The following is a 14,824-nucleotide window of genomic DNA, read 5'->3' on the forward strand; positions in this document are numbered from 1 at the left end:
ACTGAATATGAATGTCTTGACTAAATATTAACCTGAAATAACTTTTATGCATATTAGTATTTAAGAAACTCTGCTATAGGTAATGGTAGCCTTTGGCTATTTTAATGTTGCATAATGCTAGGTCATATCTGGCACTACAGACCAATATACAGTAATATATATTGTATATGTGTTTAAAAACATAATGAAAAAAATTAGTTTTTATATAACTGGAAAGCTATACAGTACCCTGGGTAGCAACTTATAATAGTGTCACTAGATGAATTTTATAAAGTGTCTACTAAAATACTGCTGGTGAAACTTTACCAAGTGTTATTTTTTTTCTTTTATGCACTCCCTCATGCACAATAAATCCTGCCTGAATAAATTAATCATTCCGGAACATTCAAACAGGCTTTGTGCTTTTAGGATAACTAGAGATTTTCGTAACTGTTATAAGGCTTTTAAAAATGCTGTGCCACAAATTATGTGTGTTGGGGAAATGTGACTTTATTTGAACTGCCAAACTAGCTTTAAGTTTTAAGCCGAAATGGTTTTGTTAAAAACTGTTATTTTGTATGGTTTGTAATGAGTTGGCCCTTATTTTCATGAGATTTAGAAGGGGTAGGTAGAGGGACCACTACTCACTAAGGATGTTGATGGAATCAAGAACACAAGCCATATGTTTGTCTAAAACATTTCAGTATACATGGGCAGGGAATAGCTTGCATATATGGAAGTGGAATCTGAATTAAAATTGAAAATAGCAAAAACAAAATGAAGTACAGTAATGACAAGTGTAGACTAACTGCAACACAACACGGGGAATGCTACTGAAATAAATAATGCCCATGATTGTGCTAGAGTTCATTGTAAAAAATGTGTAAGCAGCGTCATGGATAACAGTTTCAAAATGAAAGAAAATATCCTGGGATTCATAAGTACAAGGGGAATACAGAGGAAACATGGCTCAATTCTTCTATTAAGGCTCAACATTGATTAGTATCTTCCTAAATGATGGGTTCTACTTTTTAATGATTTTCAAATGTAGTGGCCATACCTTCACACAGAAGCTAAAATCAATTTCCAATAAGACAAATAAAAAAAAAAAGGAAAAGGAAATAGTGTTTAAACTAGTTTATGGCCTTTGATGTATTAACTACAAAGCTACTATGTTTTGACTGAATTAAACATGGCAGTGGGGCATGAAAAGGTCCTAGAAATTTTTATCTAAAGGGCTTGTTTATTTTTAATAGAAAAGAGCCTAAAGTTTGTGAGCTCATTATGGGTTATTGGGGCAATGAATTTTAGTACATCTATCAATTTTTTCTTCTTCTTTGCATTACTGATACACTGATATTCCAAATGCTTTGACTTTGTTCTGCCAAATTGTAACAATAAGCTTTTCCATTTTTATTTAACAGCCCTTTTGTTAAAGGCAGCAAACTTTTTTGGGGGTGGGGTGTGTTAGTAGATTTTTCATAAAGAAAATCCATATTATGTTTAGAGTCATAAATTTGAAATAATAATTATTTAAAAATTAGATTTTTAAAAGATATCTTTGGAATCACCAGTGGTTTGTTTTTTTTATTTCTTTTTTTTTTTTTCGTTTTTTTTTTTTAATTAGACTTCTAGCAAATTTATAAAGGGCTGCTAATATCCCATAGGTAAATTATATAACTGCTATGTCCTCTGCTTTCTGCTTTTGACTATGTTACCGTTAGAATATTTTCTGGTAACATTTATGAAAGCGGGAATGGATGTTGTAGTAAAACAGACTCTTCTCAGTCTGATTGATTTTGTGCTTTATCATCCATTTCATTTATCAGAAAGTATTGCAATTTTTCCTCCTGCTATTTGGAAAGAATGTAATGGTTCACAAGATTGCCTACCTTCTGAGGGAGTTTCTCTCTTGTCAAGGCAGAAATAGTATATTTATTAAACTGCCTGTAACTTTGGAGTGAGTACTTCCTATCCATTTCTTTCTCTGTTTGCTGCCCTGTAACTATATGAAGCTCTCAAACGTGACAGTTGGCAGTATTATCCAGCAGATCTGTAGGACCTTGTGTAGGCTGTTCTAAAATCAGGAGATTCTAGAATGTACTTAAAACCTTTGTGTGTGTGTGTGTGTGTGTGTGTGTGTGTGTGTGTGTGTTCCCTAACATTAGAAAATAAGGTGGTTATAAATGATCAGTATTTTACTTTAGTATCAATTTTTATAATGACTATTCATGTATTGCCCAATGAAGTGCTTTAGCCATTACTATAAAGCTAATAGACACAAACAAATATATTTTAACAGTATACTGTAGGCAGATATCCGAGGAACCATGAAATGGGGAAGATAAGATGCTAAGATACACACATTTGTACTTCATCACTTGGGGAAAATATGTCCACCTACATTTTCTAGAAGAGGGTGTAAATTAAAGCTATTTCTTAGACCAATAAATATGGTCAATGACTTGCAGAGATTTGGCATAACAAGATCAATAAGTATAGCTATTTAGAGGCTACTGAAAGTTTTTGTTGGAGACCATTTACTTTTATACATTTGTGTATTGTACAGAGCTGCTTTAAAAGGAAAGATTAAAGTTAGTATAATTATGTAGTTAGAGGGACTGTAAGTCCAGTTAATTCATTTTAATTTAGAATGCCGTGTGCTACTTGATAAAGTGGTTTTCTGGCACCTGGATATCCTGTTAGGCATGATTTGGAGACTCTGTAATGTAAATAAAATTGTGTTGATTTGCTCAGGACTATGGGATTTTGACATGGTCATGGAGTGAACACTGTATTTACGTAAGTAGGTAAAAGGCAGGATGAAACATTTAGACTGCTCCTTGTTGCAATGAGGAATGGAAGGGCTAAGGAGCTGATGGGAGTTATTTTAGTAATCCAGATTGAATGAGATAGATTTTTGGGCACTAAATGACAATAGGAAAGATTTTTTAAAAGAAAGGATAGTTATAGATGACTACCTAGAAATAGGAAATAAAAGTCCCAGGACCCTGAGTCTGGATGCTTAGAAGGCTGATCTTAATATATGAAGAAAAAAAAGTCAAAAAGATGCTGAGAAACATGGAAGGAAATAATAGTTGGCAAAAAGAGATCTAGGTGGATGTTAGGCATTGAGAAATAGTTAGATCTCCAGGAAAGAAATTTTTGTTTCAACAACTCAAAGTGTAATCTGGGGTTCCTAAAATCTTTTCAGGACATGAAAGATCAAAACAATTTTCATACTACTAAGACATGATTTGCCTATTTATCTATACTGGTATTTGCATTGATAGTGAAAATGCATTGTTGAGCAAAATGGTTGGGGCTTTAGCACAAATTAAATTAGTGGTATCAAGCTACTTGTAGTTCATTGTATTCTTTACATCTACAAACTTGCAGGAAAAAAAAATCCACTTTAACTGAAGAATGTCCTGATGAAGTAGTAAAGCTTACTAATTTTGTTAAAGATCAACCCTCAATTACATATATTTGCTATATTCTGTGTGATGATATGAGAATACTTAAAGGAGACCTTCTGCAACTGAATTATAATGACTATTGTGATGAAAGGCATGTGTGCAGTTGTTTGAATTGCAGGCTAAACTAGCCACTTTTTTCCTGATCACATTCTTTTTTTCATGGAAAAAATGATTGACAGAGAAACTATGATGATTTCGACTTTGATATTTGGCAGATATTTTCTCAAAGTGGACCAAAATTAGCTTACTACTTCAAGAAAAACAACTTACAGTATTTGTTGTCAATGATAACATTTGAGCTTTTAAGAAAAAACTGGAATTTTAGAAAACTTATAGCCACCACCATAAACTTGAAAGTGTCCTGATAGTTAACAAAAATGAAGTTGGTCAGCATCGGGAAAATCTGCATAATGTGTGAAGCAATTTTTTTCAAATGTCAAGTCATGAGTTACAAAACTGTGCATGGGTACCAGAACCCTTCATAGTGAACTATAGATTAATGGACATTGCAACTAACCATGAAGAAAAATTACTTGCCAATTTTTTGGTGTAATATCAAAGAAGAATGTTAACAATTATCTGAAAGTACAATTAAATATACATTTCTTTGCCAACTGCATATCTGTGTGAAGCTGGATTTTCTTTATGTACCTGGACCAAAAACAACATATTGTAACTAATTAAATCCAGAAGCAGATAAGAGAATCCAGCTGTCTTTGATTAAGTCTGACATTAATGAAATTTGCAACAATGTAAAATAATGCCACTCTTCACAGTAACATTTTTTGTTTTGTAAAATATAACTGTTTTTCCCAAAATTTGTAATTTATTCTCATGTAATATGTTCATTATAGTTATTTTGCAGTGAACTACATAAATATTTTGAAATAATTATCAAGTTTTTATTTTTAGAATAATGTATGTCTATAAGTGTAAATGTCCAATACAAAAGCTCTGATGGTTTCTCAATATTGTAAAAGTGGTTTTATATTTTGAATGAGTGCAGTTTAAGCCCCGATATATTTTGTTGTTGTAATATAAGTGACTGACTTAAGCTTTGATGCCAAGAGGCATCCACTTCAAAGATAGTTATCTGGAACACATGACTAGATAAAGAGCCAGGCCACCTCCCTTCACTAAAGCTCCTTTGTTTTAGAGATCTTGATTGATTTCTGTAAGTGACCATTTGGGCTACTTGTTTGTTTTCTCTTTCCTTGCTTCAAATTCCCACTCTCGTGTTTTCAATTCACTAGTAAAGAGTAAGCCCTGGAAACCCTAGGCCCCCATCCTTGACCCCAATAAAAGCAGAACCAAAGCCCTGTGTGTTCTCTCACTACCTGGGACTTTGCTCTATGGCCCCAGGTATGCTGTGTCATTTTCAAGTCTTGTTAGTAATAAATATGTACCTTCCAAAGTATCCTGACGGTTATTGCTGAAGGGTATCTTCCAGTTATAATAAGAACCACAGCACTGATTATTGATAGGCTGAGACCAGTACAAAACAATGAGAACCAGGGCTTTGAAAATCTGGCCAAGGATTCAGAGGAACAAGCGAAAGAGAAAAAAAGAAAAGAAAAAGCACCCATAGAGGATATATGAGAATCAATATTATCAGATTTAGGTGCTTAGTGTAACCAGAAGAACATGAGCCCTGAAAAGCTATTGCTTTTGGTTAGGAAGAGGTTGATAGAGACCTCCTACTCAATCAGTTATTGCTCCCTGCCTGCCTAAATCTTCCATCATTCCCTAATGGAATTTACAGACCAACACCAGCAACAATCCTCAACCTTTATTTCTAAACAGCACTTGACTTTCTTGTTCTAACTAAATCTTAGTGTATCTTCCCTTTACAGTCTCTTCAGTGTTTTACAGGAGGGTTGGAAGTGGTAGAAGACCAAGAGGGTTTATTTCCTTCTTCATACTTGTTTGGTGATCAAGATCTTACATGTTCTCTTTCTTTCCTAGATATTAGGATGAATTTTCCAGTTAATAATTACAAGTATTAGAAAAATCTTCCCTGTTTTGACTCCAGCACAATACATGTTGGGCTTTCTCTTCATTTATTTATGCTACACTAATAATGGTTATTTTCCAAAAAAACAAACAAACAAAAAACCCAAAAAGAAAACAAACAGGAGTAATTACAGTAGCTAATTTGGGTTATCCCACATAATGGCTCAATGTGCTAAATTAACAGTGAAATCTTTGCATTTCATTTAGTCATATAAATAAAGTTGTTTTGTCTTATTTTTGGCTTACACATATACCAAATGGCTCATTTTCAACTAATTTAAATAGACTTTCAGCCTTTTTAAAAAGAGAACATATATCCTAATGGTTCAGAAACCAGACTCTAGAGCCAGAGAGCTTAGATTCTAATCCAGGCTCTGCCACTTTTTATGTAAACCTTGGGCAAATCATTTACATTTTCAGTGCTTCATTTGATCACCTTTAAAAAAGAATAATAATAATAGCTATTATTATTATTGTAAGAATACCCACACCATTAGAGAATGAAGGGAATTAATTTACCAAAACTTTACGAAGCGTCTAGTTCATGGCAAATACATAGCAGAAGTAAAGGGTAATTATTATGATTTTTAAATGTATTTTGAGTACTTTCTACCTGCAGGTGCTATGCAAATATGTAGCATGTAAAAAATCATTTAATTCTCACAGCAACACTATTAGATAGGTACTGTTATTCAACCTATTTTCTGATGAGAATAATGAGGTATAGGGAAGTTAGGAAATTTATAGTCACACAACTAGCATTTAACTGGAGTGGCTTTGAACCTAAATGTATCAGAATGTATTGAGATTTCCCATGGGCCACAGATTGGGAGCTACAAAGATTAACAGGACATGTTTCCTGTCTCAAGGGACCCATGATCCCTCAGGAAAGGCAAGAGGTTACTAACAGTTATTCTTAAAACATCTTTCTATAGGAGGGAGAGATACCCAGGCATCATCCTGTACTTTATTTCATTTGAATCTCACAGATACCCTGTCCCACAGTCAGAATAGACATTTATCACCTCCATTTTATTAAAGATAAAATTGATGTTTAGAGAGGTTAAATGGATTATCTGCTACATGGAAAAAAAGCCTAAGCTAGAATCATTGCCTCCTTTGAGTTTGCGAGTATAGACATTTTTTGTCTTCCCTGATCTGTATTACAGTAGGCTGACTATTAGCCTCCAAAGATATCAGGGACTTTTTCCTGAACCTGTAAATGTTACTTTGATAGAAAGAAAGGTATTTGCAGATCTGATTAAATTACGGCTCTTGAGATGGGGAGATTATTTTGGATTATCTGGGAGGATCCTAAATGTTCTCACATATATCCTTAAAAGAGCCAGGCAGAGATTTGAGACCCCTGGAGAAGATAGTGTGTGCCAGGGAGCAGAGATTGGAGCTCTACACCTGCAAGCAAAGTAATGCCAGCAGCCACCAGAAGCTGGAAAAAGCAAAGGACAGATTCTCTCCAACAGCTACTAGAGGTAGTGCAGTCTGGCTTATCCTGATTTCAGCCCAGTGGTTCTGCTTTTTTTAGTTTTGGCATCCAGAACAATGAGACAATATATTTCTATAGTTTTAAGGCTATACACTTGCGGTAATTTACTACAGTAGTAATAAGAAACTAATACTAGTGCCCTAATACAAGTGGTTGGGGTAGGTGTGTTCCTTGATTCACATTGTTACTCCCATTCTCCTCAAGAAAATCCCCTTTGACCCACCTGCCAGAAGATTTACTACCTGTTACTATTCCGTACCGTCATTCATCAGATTTCTGGTTACCTTCCCTTATCAACTCAAGATTGTATTACCTGGCTCACTCTTCCTCTTCACTTCTCTTGCCATCATTCTTGGCAACTTCAGTATCTACTGACCTGTCCGGTTTCTGGAATCCCCATATGCCCTGGATCACATACTTTTGCTTATTCAAGGAATTCCTTCCCACAGCTCCCATTCCCCCCTGCTCAGTATCAGTGTTTATTTGTCCATCATATTTCTGAGTGTCCAGTGAATTCTCCCTTCTCATTAAAAACAACAACCTTTGACTTCATATTTCCCTCTAGTGCCTGCCTTGGTTTTTTATTTCCATTATTGCAAATATTTGCAAGAAAGTTGTCTCTATATTGCCTCGATTCCTGTTCTCTTTTGTGCGCACATTCTGCTTAGGCAGCGCTTGTCAAGGTCAGTAAGAAGCTCTCTCTTGTCAATTCCCATAGTCAATTGTTATTCCTCATCTCAGTTGACCTCCTGATAGCATTTGACATGATGGATTACTTCCTTCTACTTGAATCATTTTTTCTCTCTTGGTTTCTGGCACATTCCACCTTCCTGACTTTTAAAATTTATTTATTTATTTTTACTTCACTGGCTTCTTATTCTTATTTTTCCTGCTGGCTACTCTTCTTTTCCTGAATCTCTGCACTCTTCCCTATCTTCTCTTCTTAGTTTATTTTATCTATAACTGTGACTTTACTTTCCGTGTCAGTCACTCTCAAATCTCTATCACCAGCCTCAACTTTTCCCCTGAGACCCATGTATTTTATCTGTGTACTGATAATCTTCATTTGAATTTCTAAGTGGTATTTCAATCTTAACATGTCCAAAATCGAACTTTTAATTTCCAACTCCCACCACACGCAACCATGGTGCCTCCAGAGTCTTGGCTATGTGAGTTAATGGCACCACTGCTGAGGCACAGGCTTCAGAGTTATCCTTCAGTTGCCCTTTTCCCTTCCATCCCCTTCCATACAACAGCTTGTTCTTTTGGCTATTATTCAATACATATGGCTAATGTGATCACTTTTCGTAACTTACCCCCCCACCACTGCAATTCAGCCCACCACTGTGACCCACACTGTTACTGTAGCCTATTAACTGGACTTCCTGTTTTCACTCTTCTTCTGCCCCTGCATTCCATTCTCCACACAGCAGCCACTGTGATTTTATAATACACAAACCAGATCATGTTTCTCCATGTTTAAAATTCTCCAGTAGCTTCCCATTCCACATGTAAAACTCAAACCCCTTACCGTAGTCTGTGAGACTGCTGTGACCTGCCTCTGCTTACTTCTCTGCCCTTTCTCTCTTCTCACTCACTGGTCTCCAATCACATTGACTTTCTTTGGGGTTTTAAGTCAACAAAACGTCTTCACATCTTAAAACATCGCAATCCAGTTCTTCCGAAACTGCTTACCATTCCCCACCTTCTCATGCCTAGCGCTTTTTCATCATCGAAGTCTCTGTTTAACTATTGTCTCCCAAGAGAAGGTTTTCACACTCACCCTATCTCAAATGGTCACTCTATAGAAAGTCAATTTGCCCAAACCTATTTGCTAAAATCAATTTTTAAAAATTTGCCAAATAACCAACCATTATGTGTAGTTTGGATATATTTGGTAAATTCAGAAAGTTTGCTGTTGGGAATAGATTAAACAGGGAATTTACTTTCAATTAATTATCTCTTAATGAGTTGATTATGGACAAATTGACCTAGAGCCATCCAAAACAGTGCCCTATCACTTTCTATCCTTTACTCTCTTTTTTCCATTTTACGTAGTTAACAGAATGATAAATCATATTTATTTGCTTGCTTTAATACTTTCTCTCCTACCCTTTAGGTTCTAAGCCCAATAAGGACAGAAATTTCTATGGCTTGTTCAGTTTTAGCTTTAAAGTCTACAACAGCTGCTCAACAATATTGGTTTGAAGGGATGAATGAAGTAATGAATTTCAAAAGAAACTAGATTTGAATACATTGAAGAGGGGATAGGCGATGTATCGCTATAAGCTGAAACTAAAGCTTATCTCATTTCTTGAGATGTCAAAAAGAGAAAATGAGGGCAGAGATTTGAGGGTATAATGACATAAAGGTTTTTGTTTATTGAAGTAGAGAAGAGACCAATGTATTCGAGTATGAAATTAACCAAGAAAACAAAACCAAGAACCACCAATAAAGGATGTGGATTTTTTAGTTCTGTATAAAATTAGATAATATAAATTAGTAAAAAAAACCCCACAAAACTGTCCTATATGACTGTTTTGTATTTCTAGATTGCGTTTCTTGGTTCATTTTAAAGAGGATTAGAGGATTTGATATTAAATCTGTACCACACAATAATTCATGAAACAGTCTACAGTGGATTGTTTAGCAATGATTTTATCAGTTATATAAGCACTTAATTGAGTTTAAATTCTTGCTAAAATCATAAACTGATTTTCAGAACATAAATGGTTACAAAATAATATTATAAATAAATGTGAAGCACTATGATAGCCAAATTAATGGGGAGGGCAATGAGGGAGGAGAAAAGTTGAGAAAGCACTTTTCCATGCAGTGCATGTCCTAGGAGACCAGATTAATTATCAATATGTTAATTCTTGGTGGTGCAGATTAATATCTCACTCACTACTTATTTGTATAGATGACTAATTTCTGAAGAATGATATTATAAATCATACTGCATAACGTTTAAAAATATGTCATTAAATTAATATTCCAGAAAATATTTATTACACATTTTACTTTATGAAAAATTTAGGAAAAATGCAAATACCATATGGATAAATTCAGTATAAACACTTCCAGACTAGAAAAATAGATAATTGTTGCTTTTATTTAAGTATACGTATCTTCAGAGTGGCTATAATGGTCTTCTGATAATTAAAAGAATTATTAAATGTGACCCTATCAAAATTATTGTCAGCCATTTTTGTTTAAAATACAGCAGAAGAATTACAACTCATTGTAATGTATATGTGATAAATGCTGCTTGAGAAATTACTCTTCAAATGATCTACATATTTAGTCATCTGTCTATAATTCAATTCAGAGGATACGTAGTCTCAGGAACAAACTAGCTCTAAAGTAGCAGAGTAGTAATGAATTGTCTGTTGTAGTAACACAATCTGTGACTTGAGAATTGTAATGCACAAAAATGTAAATTTACTCTGAAAATTTCTCTTTGACCCAGATATAGATTATAAAATCATCTAATTAACCATGGTTGGTATAATTTAATCTTTCTTCATCTATTTTGTTATGTTTGAGGATATCTGCAGTCCTAAATTGTAGTAGACACTTCAAATTTTGTATCTTAAAATACTCATATATCAAAAACAAATAAGAAATATGAAAAGGTTCATAAAATATCTGTTCATGTCATGCTGGTTAGATTATCATGAAAGTTTTTCCATGGTCATTATGTTTTGAAATCAACTTTATCTTTAAAGCAATAAAAGCCCTATAAATATTACGTTTCTGCTATTGCAAAAAGATACCTGCATATTAATGTTCACTGATTTTGCAGTTCATCAAATTTAATTTTCAATTGATATCATCTGATTTTATCTCCACCAGTTTTATTTAAGTTTAAATTATTGATTTCACTTTCAATAATTATTTATATATATATAATAAAATGTCTCTGAAGGGAATGTGGACTAGAAAATGTTGAAATAAAATTTCTAGTTATAATAAGTGTTTTATTATTAAAATTTCACAGAATGTTAATGTTGAAAATTGAAGTGTGTGCAGATAAACTTCATGCATTCCAATTTCACTTTTTACTTTATGAGATAATACATGAATTGATTTTCTCATAAAGCTGGGAGAAATTATGTTTTTATTCAATCAGCAATTAGATTGCAGTTTTTATTCAATCTGACACTCTTAGGTATTAAAAGGAAAATTGAAAGTTTTCTGCCTTGATAGACTTGATCTTATATTACTGAAAAGAGTTTTTTTGTAGTCTTGTAGTCTAGTCCTTAAATATCTTAAGAAAGCCTAGAAAATGTTTATTTTCAAGATATGATGAGTTTTAGCACATGAATAGAAAGCTATTACTTATATAGCTTGGATGAAGGGTATTTTTTTTATTTATTAGAACTTGTAATGAAAGGAACTGTATAGTATCTCTTTAGTAGTTAAGTAGATATGGTAAATTATTTAGCACCTAACCTACCTTGGATTTATAAACTCTGGTTTTATAAGTGGATTATTCTTTTGCATAGCAGCAAAATGTTTTGTTCATTTGACAAGTTGAAATTTATATTAAAATCAAAATGTTAATTTCATTAAATGGAAACACTCAACTCTGTGGTAAATATAGTAGAAGAAAGTGATCGTTTTACAAATTCAGAGTTAATATAACAATTAGTAAATTCAGCTTCTTATTTTACCTACTTTATAAAAGTTACTAATATAATTCATTGGATTGGCATCTAGATTCTTCAGTTTATGACATGTGTTTATGTAATAAAATTTTATAAATCTTTAGGACCAAAAATTCACAAAAGTATGTTTATTCCTACAAATTAAATAACAAAGGTAAATAGAACAAGTGTTTACAGTTTTTCTCATTGATTGGATTTAAGGAATGTCATGATTACAAGTACACATTCAAAAATACATGCTTTACATATGTTTAGGAAATTCAATTAACTGGAATGTGTCAATATTAGATTTAATACAGAATCAAAGGAAAAAAAATAAAACTTATATTGTGATGAGTTAATAGAATATTGAAAAAGTATTACAGAATAAGTTCAATTTTAAAAGCGATTTTATGTTTAAATATTCAGGAAATAATCAGAATGTTGATATTTGAGAATATAGACTCTTATTCAAAGTGTAGTAAAATCAATACATAATTATGAAAACTAAAATTTTAATAAATACAATATTAGGGAACTTCTAAAATTTTACTATGATACAAGTCCCAAAAATTTCATCAGCTTTTTAGTTATTTTGTTTAAAATAAAATGACACGAAAGCAGGGAAAAACTAGTCTGAAATAAAATAAAATCAAAACTGTAAACTGTTTCAGAAGTTTATTTTTTAATTAAAAACTCAAACAGTAATCAAATTAGTTTGTTGCCAGTAGTGCAGAGTAGCCTTACAAAAGAAATAATGACTTTTGGAAATACTGTACTCGTATTTGTTTGGAATGGATGCTCCTAAATGCTAAATATATTCTTTTGAATATTGCTTTTACAAAATTAATTTGCAAACCTATTAGATATAGCAACTGAAAAGATAAATTGCATATATTCCTGAATAAGTTATAAATTTATAGCGCTGGAATTTATAAAGGAACATTTTATGTTTAATTTTAAAAAGGTGTGTATTTGAGCATCATTTAGAGTTGGCAGAAGTCAGATGTAATGGTTGTCTTGCCTGGAGTAGCATTCAACTTTTATTGCACTGAAAAGCTTTGCAGGTATCAGTCACATACATCTTCAGCATGCACCTTAGAAATCTTGGTGGGAAGCATGTAAGAGTGCCTGTGATACATGGGTATCTTTGAACCTATCCTTAATTTATCTTACAAAAGTTTAACCATTATTGGTAAATAAAATCATTTGTAACTTACTTCATAGTTCATAGCCACAAAGAAGTTGCTGAGAAAAATGAGCCTATGTTATTGATAAAAATATAAGCTTAGCAGTTTCATTTTAGTTCCAACAATGGTTTAATTTGTTTTTCACACTGACTTGTGGGGATCCGTGGCTGAGACTGCAGTGGCAACTCTCGTGGTGGAAAGCTTGTCCAACCACTCTATAATAAAAGCAGAGAGAACATTCTGTAGACATCTGCAATTGCAATGTTTCAAAAACTGACCAAGTAAAAAGAATCACTTTCTTTCATCTCCTTGTTGAATATGGATTTCTGGACCAAGATAGATCTACTGAGTTAGAATCCACAGTGCAGAGACCTGGCAATTGGTATTTCCCCCACTCCACCCAGATCATAGGGCCAGTTGGTTGTTCGTGCTGTCTCAGTTGGCAGAGTAGCTAATCTCAGTTGAAGCTTTCAGTCACCATCCTGTTTTCATTCTTTCACATTTTATGTAGTTTATACTCTAGTGGGCATTGAAAATGCATAGGTAATGCATGAGACCTGCCTAGTTAACAATCTAGAGTTTATACTACTAGGTTGCAACAGAGTTGAAACAGCCTGTAAAAGCTATTGCCTTTGCTTGCAAGGTAGATGCACTCTCTTAGTTCTGGCTGTTGTAACAGAGTACCATTGACTGGGTGGTTTATAAACAACAGAGATTTATTTCTTACAGTTCTGGAAGCTGGGACATCCAAGATCAAGGTGCCAGTAGATTGATTATCTGGTAACAGCTCACATTTTGGTTCACAGAAAGCCATCTTCTCTCTGTCCTCACCTGGCAGAAGGGGCAAGGGAGCTCTCCAGGGCCCCTTTTATAAGGACACAAATCCCATTCTTGAGGGCTCCACCCTTATCACCAAATCACTTCCCAACAGCCACGCTTCCAAATACCATAACATTGAAGATGAGGTTTCACCAAATGAATTTTAAGGGGAACACAAAATATGCATTCTAGCATGCACCTTGACATATCACACTAAGACCTGGAACTTAACATGGATTAGTCTCAGAACAGAATCAGAATACATATACTGTATTGTATTGTATCTGTGCTTTTCAGGAAAGTTTTGTTTGTTTTAGGATGCTATGGAATATTTGAGGCACAGTTCCACTTCATTAGTAGCTCTTCCTGCGTGTCTGCTTTTTATCATTTCATTTTATTCTACTGATGTTCCATCTCTTTTTATAATATAGTCAATGGTTTGATTACTGAATTACTGTAAGGTCTTTTACAATCTAATTAAAAATAGCTATGAGCTTGGGGTTATGGGAGATAATTTTACTGGCGTACTTTATAATTAATTATATGTTGATATAGTCCAGTATCATATTTAGGCTAATTATGAAATGTAATTACTAGTGTAGCCAAGATGGTTGACTGCTGCCTAAAGCTATCATTTTGAAATGCAGCTTTTACTTGATGATTACTACAACCTCCCTTAATTTGTGGATACATTATTCTCTGTTCTTTCTGTGGCGAAATTGATTTGGAAGCATGAGTTTCTGAAGTAAGAAAATAAAACATCCCACAGTAATATCTTTAAAGATAAGATGATAAAAACAACAGAAGATAGTTGAGAAGGTGGTCACACAATTACTTATCGTCATCAGTTAATACATTTCATGACTTTCCCGCTTCTTAAACAAGGTTTTACAATTTAGGGTTAGTTTAATCATACAATGTTTTACTTTCTTTTTTAATCAGAGCCTGCTAGGAAGTCTTGGATTGTCTGGCTTCCTTTCTCTTTGCAGTAACTAGTGCAATTTATTATTATTATAATGAATATAAAAAAACAAAACAAAAAAAAAGAAGCAATAAAAATACAGTAGGTGTTGAATCAAATATTTAACATCATTATCTTTTATAAATAATGAACTCATGATCAGCAATTATTTTCTCAGTGACACTTTTTTCTATCATTAGTGGGTTATGAATGACTATGAAAAAAAT

At 33.4% G+C, this 14,824-nt stretch overlaps 1 protein-coding gene across 1 annotated transcript in view; it reads left to right on the forward strand.

The window, feature by feature from the left end:
- The window catches only part of GPC5 (glypican 5), a 1,198,702-nt gene that overhangs the window by 234,764 nt on the left and 949,114 nt on the right, over positions 1-14,824 (forward strand). The gene's annotated exons all lie outside the window — the stretch shown is intronic.

Source organism: Rhinolophus sinicus, linkage group LG04 (assembly GCF_036562045.2).
Source record: "Rhinolophus sinicus isolate RSC01 linkage group LG04, ASM3656204v1, whole genome shotgun sequence".
In the NCBI taxonomy this organism is placed as follows: Eukaryota; Metazoa; Chordata; class Mammalia; order Chiroptera; family Rhinolophidae; genus Rhinolophus; species Rhinolophus sinicus.